Source organism: Balearica regulorum, chromosome 18, assembly GCF_011004875.1.
Source record: "Balearica regulorum gibbericeps isolate bBalReg1 chromosome 18, bBalReg1.pri, whole genome shotgun sequence".
In the NCBI taxonomy this organism is placed as follows: Eukaryota; Metazoa; Chordata; class Aves; order Gruiformes; family Gruidae; genus Balearica; species Balearica regulorum.
In genome coordinates, this window is record NC_046201.1 from 8,169,288 (window position 1) to 8,182,601 (window position 13,314).

The window sequence follows — 13,314 nt, forward strand, 5'->3', positions numbered from 1 at the left end:
GGGCTGCTTTCAATCCGTTCCTCACCCAGCCTATTGTCGTGCTTGGGACTTCATGCGGTTCGCACAGGCCCACCTCTCCAGCCTGTCAAGGTCCCTCTGGATGGCATCCCTTCCCTCCAGTGTGTCGACCACACCACACAGCTTGGTCTTGTCGGCAAACTTGCTGAGGGTGCGCTCGACCCCACCGTCCATGTCGCCAACAAAGATGTTGAACAGTGCCGGTCCCAGTACTGAGCCCTGAGGAACGCCACTTGTCACTGTTCTCCATTTGGACATTGAGCTGTTGACCACACTCTTTGAGTGTGACTATCCAGCCAATTCTTTATCCACTGAGTGGTCCATCCATGAAATCCATGTGTCTCCAATTTAGAAGGATGTCGTGTGGGACAGTGTCAAATGCCTTGCACAAGTCCAGGTAGATGATGTCAGTTGCCCTTCCCTTATCCACCAATGCTGTAACCCCATCATAGAAGGCCATTACTTGAATGGTTCCATTTGTGTAGAGAAACAACTGGACTTTTTTTTTCTTCTTTGCAGTGGTCACTCCAGATTATTTAAAAGGTATCTAATTCTTAGATCATGATTTTTTCAGATTCAGTAATTTTTCTGTTTCCCATTGTTTTAAGTTAGATTTCTATCCAGAGCCTGTTTTTAGTGCATAAGTAGTGATAGAAGATTGCTAGATCCACAGAAATATAAGTTTCTTAGAATTGTGTTCCTTTTTAAGATTTTTATATACCTTACATCACACCTGATCCAGACTTTGCATTTATGGAGATTTAAGGAAGAAATAAAAGGTTGGGTTTGTGCTTTTAAATAATTTTAAAATGTGTTAGACACTTTGTCTTGGCAGTCATTTTAGCTTTAAGAAAATCATCTGTGTATCCAGGAATGTTCATGGGGAGAAACCAGAGGCCTGATGAGACTGTAAGGTGGGAAGTTGGGGAGATGGTGGAATTGCTCTTTCTTTAAAGCAATGAAATATTGGAAGGCATGAAAATAGCAAGATGGAAACATCTCTCCAATTCTGTGATCTCTTGTGTTAAATTACTCTGCATTGGGCTTTTGACTTGATTCCTGCAAGCCTTAACTTCTTCCTTATCCTCTGGATGATGGTAACAGCTCCCTTGGCTGACGGTATCTTCTGCTGTGGGAGTGCTGTGTGCTCTGCAGAGGATGACACATTTCACCTCAACTATTCAAGGTGTTTATCTCCTTGCCTTGAGGATCAGAGTTCATAGAGTTTTCAGGAATTTCTTTCAAAGGCCAAGGATGCACTCGTGGTGGGAAATACAAACCATTCGGTAGCTTTGCAGATCTATAAGGTGAGTCTCCTGTCTAGAAAATCTTGTACAATTCCATCCTATTTAAAAACTTGTATAAATATCTACATTAAAGTCCTGCTGAACAATGTGTGATGGTACAACAGTAAAACTGCAGCAAGGTGGGCACCAGCAGTTTCTCTCAGGCATAGAGTAATGACAACCTTTGGGCACGAGAAGGGTCACTGCCCATTCTCTACTGTGAATAGGGGTGGGAGGTGTGTCTGGGCTTCTCAGCAATGTTCCTCTAATAAGTATCCTTGAGAGGCATGCTGAGAGACATTAAATATCTCAACAGGATGTGTGCCAGTACAGAGAAGTGCAGCTGGTCTTGTGCATCCCCTTCCTCTGTCCTGTCTAGAACTGTAACTGGTGGTAAATGCCAAGCAGGACAGTCTGACAATACGTTAATGTAACCAAATTTACAGATTAAGTAAATTAAAATGGAAAAGATTTTGTGCCTTTTGTAAGAACTGACTGTCTTTTGCCTAACATGTTACAAGCCCTTGTAAAGCTGGATCAGAAGTGGTCACCCTGTGTCCTGACAGACATACCCCCTTGCAGATGTAGGGTTTTTCAGGCTTTACTGTGACGTGAAACTCCTTCCTGGCTCGTGCTGCTGCTCAGTTTCTCACTTTATTTAGTAATTTGGAAAGACTGTCTTCCATGGAAATGAATAACTACATCTGACTGATAATGCAGTAAAAGTAATCTCTGATCCTAACCAGGAACAACTGTGCTACAGATGAATTAGCTTGATTACAAGGAAATATTATTTATACACCTAGTTAAGTATGTCAGCACTTGGATCTTTGTATGCCCTTCTACATTGGGGGAGAGGAGCAGCAAAGGAAAGTGTGTGAGAATTTTTTTTGAAAAGCTGTTACCAGATTGCAGCTGAACACCAACCAGAGGAATAGGTTTGCAGGCAGAGGAAAAAAAGACTTGATTAAAAAATTAATTAAGAAAGTGCCATCTGCAGCTGTGAATATGAAGCTGTGCTGCTTGATACCTGACTCAGGGCAACTGCTGGAGTTCTTGGGGATGAATCATTCAACTACAGAAGCTACTGAACGTTGTTGAAATGCAAGTATTCATATCGCACATCCTGGCACCCCACCCCTTCCTCCTCCATGCACCCTCTTCCTTCTTGCTCTGCAGTATCCATAATCATTCCAAACCTCTGGATTTCTTTGCAGACTTTATGACCAGAGCTAAGCAACGCTGCTCACTTAGCTCCTGCCTTGCAGCAGGGGGGAGCGACGGTGCCCAGCAGCCCTGGAATGACAGGGAAATGGATCAGCAGGGCTTGACGGTGCTACAGAGAGGGCTAAGGAGAAAACTTCCTGAAGCTCGCTCTGCTCAAGTGCTGAGCAGAGATGCCCGTGAGGCACCTGGAGCAGCAGTTTTCAAACTCCTGCAGTAACAGGATTCTGCAAGAGACCTGGCTGAACTGGGCTGCGTCCTGGCAGCTAACTCTTCGTCTCTCATGACTGAGTGTTTGCGATCTGCAGTGGAGAAAGCAATTTGAAACATGCATGATTTGTGGTGGTTCTTTTTTTTTTTTTTCTCTCTCTCCTTTCCAACAAGCTGGAATGGAAATGCCAACCATTGTATAACAAACTTGCAGCCAGTACAATAGCTCGCTGCTCTTGTTTATCTTGCATGTTGCTATCGGAAGTAATAGACGGATACGCAGGTTGGAAACTACAGTTCTAGGAAAAAGCCTCTTTCCTACCTCTGAGAACATGGTTGTACAGGTTGGTGGCTTGCACTTGGCTGTGGTCAGTCAGTGCACCAGAGGAAGGTGGAGGGAGCTTCAGGTGTGCAAGAGTGATGATGTCCTGAGGGAAAGGGATCCTTTCCTGGCCCATGAAGCCGCTGCCTGAAGCCCTGGAACGGGAGGTTTGACTAGTTTTCATGATAGCACTCTGTACAGCTGTGATCAGAGCAGGGCTGTGTGATGGCTGCTGAGCGCAGGAGGGCTGGGGAGACCCACGGGGGGTTTAAGTGCCTGTGTTTTAAACAGCCCCAAAGAACCGCAAGCTGTGTCTGAGCTGCACTCATGCAAACTCACAGCTTGCATGGCCGAAAGGTTCTTTATGCTGCTGCCGCAATAGCGATTGCTCAGGCTGCACTTCTGACTCCTAAAAGCTGTAGATACTCATTTTTACCTCTCCTCCGAAGGGGAGACTAACTGTACCCAGGAGAGTAAAACCAGTCCCATTTTCATTATGCGTTATTCTGAGAATTACAGGCTCATGCTCCTTAAAAGTCACGGGACTTCTCTCTGCTTACGGCCTTTTTAAGCATGGGTGTCTCCTAGCTTGAGTAGGTTTGTCTTAGCTGAAACTCTGTGTTTGAGTGTGTATCTCTGCCACACCGGGCCGCTCAGCGGAGGGAAGAGAGCAGCCGCAATGAAATCCTTGGCAGCGCTGGTTCTGCTCTCACCTTCCCTTCTGAAGTCTTTTCTCCCACCTCCATGCCCTGAGGTGTTGGGTTTTCTTTCCTATTTGCTTGTTGTGATTTAGAGATCTGCCCTCCTTTGATGCTGTTGTGGGAAGGGATTTTGTGAGCTCAGGATTTGCTTTTTATTTCATGTCTTGCTGGGTGCTGCCTAACCAAAAGAGCAGGTGGGGAGGGGCAGCCCTTGCCAGCCCCACCTCAAACCGTAAAATGAGAGCACCTCAAGCTACGTTTTAGTTGGATTGTTGCTGTACTGTCTGTTTTATGAGAGTTATTTACTGAGACAAAAAAAAGGTCGTCTTTGCCAAGGCTGTGGGCCATGCTCAGGCTTCGCCAGTGACACAGCCGGCTCTGGCAGCGGGGAGGTGACTGCTTGAGCCGGCGTCTGGCCAGCTGACACCTGCGTGAGCTCCTTTCCAGCTCTTCGGCGTTGCAGGGGAGAAGTTGTAGCTTCTGTGAAGCCCCTCAAACGGATGGTCTTTGTGGTGTGCCCAGAAAGTTATCAAAGGGTGTGGGCTGCTCACCCCTGTTAAAGGGTGTGATCCCAGGAAAGCCCAGACCTGATACCTCCAGAGAAAGAGAGATGCTTTTCAGCAGAGCTCTCCCGGACTGTCTAATGTTAAAATACATAAATTGCTGTTGAGGTGCAAAACCCACAAAAGGGCAGAGAGGTTCCTCCACGGTCTCCTCTCCCTTCTGGGCAATGTTTACACCAGCATATTCACGCATTGCTCTTACAGGGCAGTTTTCCATCTCCGAGCCTTGCCATGCGCTGCTGTTCCTCGAACTGTTTATATTCCACTTCCTTCCTTTTGTTCTAAGCGAGAACCATGGACACCAATGACTTCCAATATTTAGTCTGTTTGTTTGAAACTTGTCTTTGGCTGGCTCTGGGCTCGTGCTTTTGGTTGCCAGTAAACAGCAAAGCACCAGGATTTCACAAGACAAGGTTTTGCCTTTTCACGTAGAAGGCGTCTGTCTGTCTGTCTGTCCTCTACCGCATTTGTACGGACCAGCATTAGGAAGAAAACAAACCTGCCTTTTGGTGCAGTGATAAAAGGTGAAGCTACTGGTACTTTTAACCTCTCTCCTCTTTGCATAGCCTCTTGTAGCACTTGGAGAGCATGACAGGAGACGACAGTCCACCTTCTCTCCCAGTTTGTGTTGGCTGGTTCCTCACGAGACTCTCACCCACACTATTGAGTGTCTTGTAGGGGGCCAGCCAACACAAACTGGGAGGGAAGGTGGGCTACCTTGCTAAATCTTTCAAACACAACAGCAGTGTGTTTTCAGGCTTTCGGCAGCTGGGTGAGATGTGAATGTAACCCTGGAAAGTTCTGTTTTCCCTGGATGGATGGATGTATTGTCATAGGCTGAAGTTTTATCCTGGATCCTTTACCAACATTTTCCTCTTGTGTTGTTTCGTGGCCGCTTACCTCTTGCTGCTGGTCAATCCCAGAGGCAAAAAGGCATCAGCAAAGAGATTTTCCTCTAGGTATGTGTTCATGACAAGGAACATTAATTGCAAAACAACAGACATGTCGTTTATGCTATCTCAGGGGAAAGACTAAGGAAGAGAATACAGGAGGATTTTTCTTTTTTCATCTTTGACTTTCAATTACCTGGGTAATTATATTAACCATAACTTAGTGCAATAAATTATGTGCATATTAATGTACATTAATAACACATTATTAAGCATTCCTTAAATTTATGCGAGATAACAGGATACTGCTAATACTGTGTACAGTGCAGCTATGGGATCAACTATTTCTTTTTCTTTTAGAAGTGTATGTTGTTACAGAATTCAAAAAGGGAACGAATGTGCTCTGGCAGCAGGATTTTGGCTGTAACTACTCAACAGACAGAAAAAGCCCCACAGCTGTCTCTGGGCACACTGTGGTGGCAGGACAGAAAGAAGAAAGGTTCTGTACGAGCTGGCGTGGCATTAAAAAAGAAGAAGAGAATTAACTGTAAACCAACTTGTAATTATCAGTCATTGGCAGTCAGACTGGTAGTCTCAGCAGAGAGCGCAATAATTTAGTGTGAGCTATAAAATGAGTTGTTTGCACTCCTAGGGCAAAAATTTCTAGGCCACATTGCCACAGCAGGAAATCACTGATTTATAAGTGTGAGGTCTACCACCTATGAGCCATCTGCAGTGAAATCTGCTGTGATCCTTCCTCTCCAAAGTCCCTATTCTCTGTTTAAAATAGCAAATTTGTGGCAAAAGCCTGATCTAGCAGGCAGTAAGTGTCAAGGTATTGAACCAAGGCAGAAACTTGAGCTCACCAGGTATCCTTCTTCCCTGGCAGAAGTATCTTAGAGAAGTTGCCTGAAAGGCAACCCATAAAACTTTTTTTTTTAAGACAAGATAAAGTGAAAACCTTTTAAATTCTTATGACCATTTACTGAGATTTTTCGAAGTCCTCTCTGCTTTTTTGCCTTAAATTTTGGTGGTGACATCATCTTGATATTAGCGAAGTGCATATTATCAGCCCTGTAAATGTCTGTTTAAATTCAGCCCAGTTACAAGTGTCTGGGAAAATTCATACTTCACATGCTCAGAGATCTGTTAGGGACTGGGGGGATGTATCTCAAAGAAAGGTACAAAATCAGGATTTTTTGGGGCTCTTCTGGCAGCACCCATGGTGAGTAACTGGCCTCCTTCTCCCAGCTGGAGATGCTGAGTGGAGTTGGTCCTGCCTTGCTGCTCCAGGCTGCTGGGACAAAGGGGAGGGAGGTGGTGTCAGGCAGCCCTGGGGCTGTCAGAGTGACTGTAGGTGAGACCAGAGATACTTCACAGGAGGCAACATAAACATCTTCCATCTCAGGTGGAGAGCAGAGGACACCCAGAAACCAAGGACACCACAGTGGAAGCTGGCTGCTCCCAAGCTTTTCTGGGTGGCTCCAGGTTTCCTGCTGGGGAACCATCACTAAAATACATTTTTTTTTTTTTTTTTTTTTAGTCATATGTTTCTTGCTTGTAGCCTAAATTGGCTTTTTTTAAGTCCAGTGCCTGGCAGCATTGCTTACCCCAATGGTAACAAAGGAGAACTGTGGTGGTGGGAGTTAGGCTGGGGCTGACGGGACTGGGTGCTGCTGGTGGATGGGACCAGGGGAGGTGAGCAGGCACATCCGCAGGCACCAGCACACGCTCCCGTCTGGTCTTGGGAACGGAAGCCCAGCTTTCCTCCATCTGCAACATTCTGCAATGTCTGCTGCCTCAGTGGCTCCCCGAGGCAGAGCGGGACCCTCAATGGTACCGCTCTGCTCTTTGCCAACAGCCGCTGCTGTAGCTCGAGCATCAGAGCCTCCTGTCCCAGCTCTCATGTTGTAGTAAATATCTGTTGTGGTTTAAACAAACCCCCAACACCACGCTCCCTTAATTTTCAGAATTTTTGTTTAAATATAGGAAATGGCATCTCCAAAAGGGCCGGGGTAATGGTGAGGTTGCCAAGTCAAGCATTCAGAAATGAGGAAACACCAGACAGACTGCCTGGGCCATCTTCAGCTGCGCCCCTGCCCGTTTCCCATTTGCTGCAGCGTTTAACGGCACGAGCACATCCTCCTTTTTCCTGGGGCTTAATCAGTTTGCACACATTTACGTGAGCTTCCTATTTCTTGTAGTGAAAGGAATCCTGCTCCTCGCTTTCCTTTGAATCAATGCTCAGCCACCATCATTAGGGAGTGGATCAGCAGCCTCTGTGATGCTGTATTGATAACGAAGAGGCCAAAATTGCCCTGCTCCTATTTTTAATCTCCAAGGCAGGCAGGAAATATGCGACTTTTTCATCTGGGCATTGCTATTGTTTGTGTTGAAGCTGAGGGGATACAGTTTTCCTTGTGAGGATTTTTTTAGGGAGCTAAAATGCAGCCTCTGCCATCGCATCTGCTCCGGTACGTGTACACTCTGCACGGTGGGAAGCATGACCGGGTCTGAGCTGTGCCAAAGCCCTGATTTAGAGCAAAAGGTTGCTGTGAGACAAAAAAAAAACCCCAGACCTCACCTGAACTCCAAACCCTCCTCTGCCGTTCCTTTGATTGGGGAAAGGGTTTTGGATCCAGCCCAGCAGAAGGGCTGGACGCAGTGGTGGGATTGCTGCTCCTTGTGCCCTTGGACCGCGGTAGGATGCATCAGGAGCAGGTCTGGATGGGTCTCAGTTCTGGTGCTACAAGGGGTTGCATTGACCCACGAGCTGGATTTATTGCAGATGAGGACTCGGCTGTCGTGTTCGTGCCCTGGATAAAGCGGGATGTGGATCCGTCCTCTTTGCGAACAAGGTACCAAGACTGGGCTCAGCAGCGGGTGGTGGTTGTCGTGGCAGGAACCTACCTGATCTTTCAGCCAGGAGCTACCTGGGCACTGGGGGTGACACCCCCCACTCGTGCCAGTGGGAAATTTGCAGGAGAAACCCCCAGCGAGGGGGGCAAAGCCAAGCAGCCGACCCTGCCCATCACCCGCAGTCCCCTCCGTGCACCCTCGGCGTGGCGGACGCCTTCACCCACTCAGCCCTTTTCCTGTGGGACGGTGCTTGTGCGGAGGGAGGGAAGGACGGGGCGGCTGTGCAGGCTGTGCCTGCCCGTCCAGGTGTGCGAGGGAGGAATGCCAACCCCTGAGTCACGGGCACCCCCTCCTCCCTCCCCAACTGGGATAAAGCTCATCCTCACCTGGGATCTGATCTCACTTATTGCGGCTCCCACCGTTCCTCCCCGCCAGCCCCCCGGGAGGGAGAGGCGGCAGCTCCGGGACGGCGAGGGGAGCGAGAACAAAGTCGATATTTGACTGGAGGGTACAGAAATCAGCAGGGAGGTATGTGGGAGCGCGGGCTGCCTGCCCTCTCTGCCGGACTGGAAGTTGACGTTTAACCGGAAAGAGAAAAGGGACATAAAGTAGAGAGGAGGGAGGAAAGGAAAAAGAAAAAAAAAAAAAAGAAAGAAAGAAAAGGCCAAGGCTGGAAATCTAGTTGCAGCAGCGAAGCAGCGTGTTCCCCCTCTGCCTTTGGAAGAATTTCTTGGCTTGGTGTGTGGGTGCCTGTTATTCAGGCTGCAGCAGAGGATTTGGACACTGAGTCAGACCCAGCACTAATGAGGTTTGTGGAATTAATTCGTCTGTGTTCTTTAGCATCCAGCTTGCTTTAATTTTGCTGTGTTGATTAACCGGGGGGGGGAAATAAGGCACAGGGCTCCTTGCGCAGGCAGGTAGACAGGGCACAGAGTTGGGGGGGGCTCAGCTCCTTGCCTGCTTGTTCCCCTTTTTCTTCTGGTTTTGGCTGTCGGACACCGTCTCGTGCCTCTCGGCCGCCTGGGAAGGGCAACGCTCGTGACCAAGCGGAGCTTTCCAGGGCTGTGGGGGGCAGTTTTTGTCTCTGAAGGTATTCGGGTGGCGGAGCCGTGAAGGGGAGGTGGGGGTACCGCAGCGTGGGAAGGCAGAGCAGAACCCTTCGGGGACTATTTGTCGCAGGTTTCAAAGGTTGCCCTCGCCATCCGTCCCGCTTCCAGGGGAGAAGGCGGTTGTGCCTTGGAGCTGGCACCCAGGGAAAGCTCTTACGGGTGAAAGAGCCGGTGATCAGCCGGGCTGCGGGTGGCTCTGACTTGCTGAACCCACGGAGGTTGTTTCGCAGACTGGGTGACGGCATGCAAAACCCCTGCGAGGGGGGAGGGGGTGTTGGGGGGTCAGGGTGGGCTCTACTGAACTGCAGGTGTCGGGGTATTTGTGATTTGGCAGATCTGAAATACAGGGGAACCAGGGGAATAGATGGACAGAAGGATTGGTGCGAAGGAGCTGACAGGCATGGGTTAGGTGGGGGAAAAGGGGGATGAGGAGTGCCCATGGCGGGGAGGGAGAGGAAACGTGGGGCCAAAAGAGCAGAGAATGTGCCAGGAGCAGCGGGGAGGGTGGGTGGGCAGGAGGGTCCTGGGGCCGTGCTGGTGTGCGGGTGGGATCCTGGCCTTCCTGGAGCTTCTGCCCCCCAGGGTCCCCCCTGCCCGAGCCCGCGATGGCACCAGAGCTACCAGCCCTTTGCCAGCACAGGGTGGTGTCGGCCACTCCCTGGCCCCAGCAGCTCCGTGCGGGTCCCTGGGCTGGGTCCCGCTTCTCTTATCCTTCATTGGGGGATGTTGGGGGCTGTGTCTGTGGTCTGGAGCTCGGCCTGGGAGCTGTGATCCCCCTTCTTGCTGGAAACGACAAATGGTGACACTCGCATGGAACCTCTTGGCTGTAGAGGCACACCTGGGGAACGAGGGGAAACGGATGGGGAAGACAAAATCAAACATAAACATGATTTCATGTTTAAGTGACATTTTGATTTGCGGGTCAAGCTTTTAATGGTTTTCGGGAGATCTGTCTTGATGTTTTCCAAGTTTTGGAGCACGGCCCTCAGAGCTCTGTGCTGCTGTGGGCGCCAGGGAGGGAGTAGCCTGGAGAGGGAGGGAGGTGAGTTGTGGCCCTGATCCGTGCACCCGCAGCCCTGCCCTGGGAGCAGACCTGAGCCTGCACAAGCTGCCGTGGCTGTCACTGCGCTGCCCCAGGAGGGAACGGGACCGCGGTCCCTGGGGAGGCACCCGGCTGCTGTTCCGCTTTGCCTCCATCACTATTAGCTCTCCCTCGGGAGCCCCAGCCCCGTGCTGAGGCTGGTCACGGTGATCAGCACCATCTGCCTGCCCCAGCATGCTGCAAGCACGGTGGTGCCCAGCACACGTGGGCAGGCAGATGCTCCCTCCAGCTGCCTCCCATCTACCACAGCATCAGTGCCCTGCTCCATCATGCACGGCCCCACTGCACCCCTTGGCAGGATGGGGTTCTGCAGCCACAAAAAGGGCGATGCCCGCTGCAGAGGGAGGAAAGGCTGCACTGAGGAGCTTGAACATCTCCCTTGCTTTCCCAATTCTGTGTCCCCAGCCTGCCAGGTGTCCCTTGTGTGGCAACTGGGGCCAGGCTCCCACAATGGGCTTGTTGCTCATCATTCCTGCTCCTTGGTTGCTCTCCCTCGTCTGCCCCAGGGCAATGTCTGGCTTCAGCCTCGTCGTTCCGAACACAGAGATGCTGGGGTTGAGGCGGGGAGGGGACAGGGTGGCAAAGTTCTGCTGCTCCAACCCCGTCCCCTGTCTTGTTGCTCCAGTGGTTTCTTTGGAGCATCCCCTGTTTTGGGGGCGATGAGCTTCCCAGCCCGGGCTTCTCCAAGCTCGAGGGGTCCCAGGGTCTTTCTGGAGCAGGTTTGTCAGCTGTGCCAAGGTGCAGGCAAAGGCTGGGGGAGAGGGAGGAGACCAGGAGAACACACTGGAGCGGTGATGTGGGACGGGGTAGGTTTGTGTGCAGCCGGGAGCTGCTCCGCTTTGTTCCCTCGTTTTGCACAACCGAACAGCTTTTTTTTTTAGTTGCTGTCATCATGAAAATCCAACCAAACCCCTGCAGCTTTTCCAAAGTGAAATGAGGTTTTCCCTTCCAGAGGGCATTTTTGACATCAAGATATGGCCACTCGCATATTTTTGCACAAATATTACGGGCTGCGTTCCTGCGGCTGGCAGCGGCGATGCTCTATGCCACCAACGCCCTGCCCGCTGGCAACTGCCCAGCTAAATCCTCGGAGGTTGCGGCTCACAGGGCAACAGAACGTTAATATCAAGCTGAGTTTTATGGCCTTTTATTGCAGCACTTGAAAAGACATGATAGCACTCTACGTGTACAAGGCCCAGGGTGTGCCTGTCCATCCCTTGGTGACTCTTGACTTGTGATTAAAGGAAGATGATTTAGGTCTGTGCTTTGAGGCTGCCTTGGAAGATGGGTGTGTGAGCTGAGCAATCCGGTCCCCTGGAGTCAATCCTTTCCTCGTGGCCTTTGCCATGATGGGAGATGGGATTTGCTGAGTGCTGGGGGGATGTTTTTGCTGTGCTTTTCCTTGGCGGGCTCAAAGGACTTCCCTACCCTTTCATCTCACCTCTAATTGGCATCTCCCCAGGTCTCTGTAGCACTGGTTGCTGCGCCTGGCATGGCATGCTGGGGCGGAGCAAGGGAAAAAGGGACTTTCCTGAATTCAAAGCCTGCTTGTCTCGGTGGCGAGGGACACAGCATTTGCCAGTGAGTGGTGGCGTGAGGACTTTTGCTGAAGGAAGTCACAGGCGTGCCCAGGGATGAGGATAACTGCCGACCTCGGAGCCAGCACTGGGGCCTGGCCAGGGGGCCCCCCAAACCAAACCGGCGAAAAGCCTGAGATGGGGACGGTCGGTGTCGCAGGGAGCTGTGCTGAGGGGCTGCGGGAGGGAAGCTGAGGGATTTCCTTGGTCAGCTGGTACCTTTTACCCATAAGCAAAACAGCATATTGTCTACTAGGTCCTGATGAACAGCAAAGCTCCCCAGGGTGTCCCCCACAGAGATGCTGCCCCGGGGTTTCCATATTTCTCACATTTCAGAGGGTTTAATTACTGTGTGATAAATCCTGCTGAGCACAGCTGACAAGATAAACGTGATAGCAACGTCTTGTCGTGCGTTACCTGTATATCCAGTGACTGTCATGGAGAACAAAGTGCGAACACCGAGGGAGACATCTCCTGGGGCTGATGCTATGGTGGTTTGAGCCCTGTGCTGCAATGATTTCTGCGAGTGCTCAGCTTCATGCATTCAATGCATTTCCATTGTCTTCCATGGTCGATGTAAGATACGGCGTGATCCAACGCTGTTCGTACTACAGCGGGTCTTTCCGGGGGTTTTCCTGGGGCCCAGGTCAGACTGTTAGTAGCCAAATCACCAAGTGACTGGTCTGTGTGCTGGGTCTCCCCCTGGGAACTCAGACATCTTCACTGCACACAACAGCTATTCCCATTTTCCTTCCCTGTTTTTAAGTGGTTTTCACGTTCTCTTAATTAATTTCAGAGTCAGGGCTTACGCAGCAAGAAGCTATAAGACAATCTGCTTGCATCTTATGTTTAACACTTGCGTCTTCCAGAAAGGAGATGCTTTAAAGATGGTTTTACACCAGATTTTTTGCCTTGACTGCTCTCACTTGCCCTACTGAGATACTGGAGTCAGAGCCACCCTCCAGCACAGCAGCCACAGAGCTCAAGTTCCAGCTTTGTCTCTTCTGTTTACCATGTCCAAATGCCAACTTCTGGATGGCACTGAGAGTTTTCTGATGGCCGGATAATAAATCATGTGTGGGCACAGGGTGAATGGTTTGCTCTCTCTAGGATTTGGCCCCATGCAAGGGGTCCTGCTGCCCTGGGCAGGACAGAGGGGAGCTGCTGGGCTCTCAAGACCATGGATTCATTCAACAGCTACAAGTCTGGCATTTCCCAAGGCCTCACCCTCTATTTATTGTTGATTCGACCATCCTGGAAACTCTTAGTGCGATAGGAAATAGCCGAAGGGAGGGGTCTGTTTTGCTTTTGGAGAGAGATGTAGACCGTCACTTTGTTTTCCTCCTCTCTTTTTTACCTTAACCTGCCAGGAAAAGCAAGGTCTTGACCTGGTCGGTGTTCACACGTGTGGATGGCACTGGGCTCTGGCTGCCTGCACCGATCCTGCTGGCCT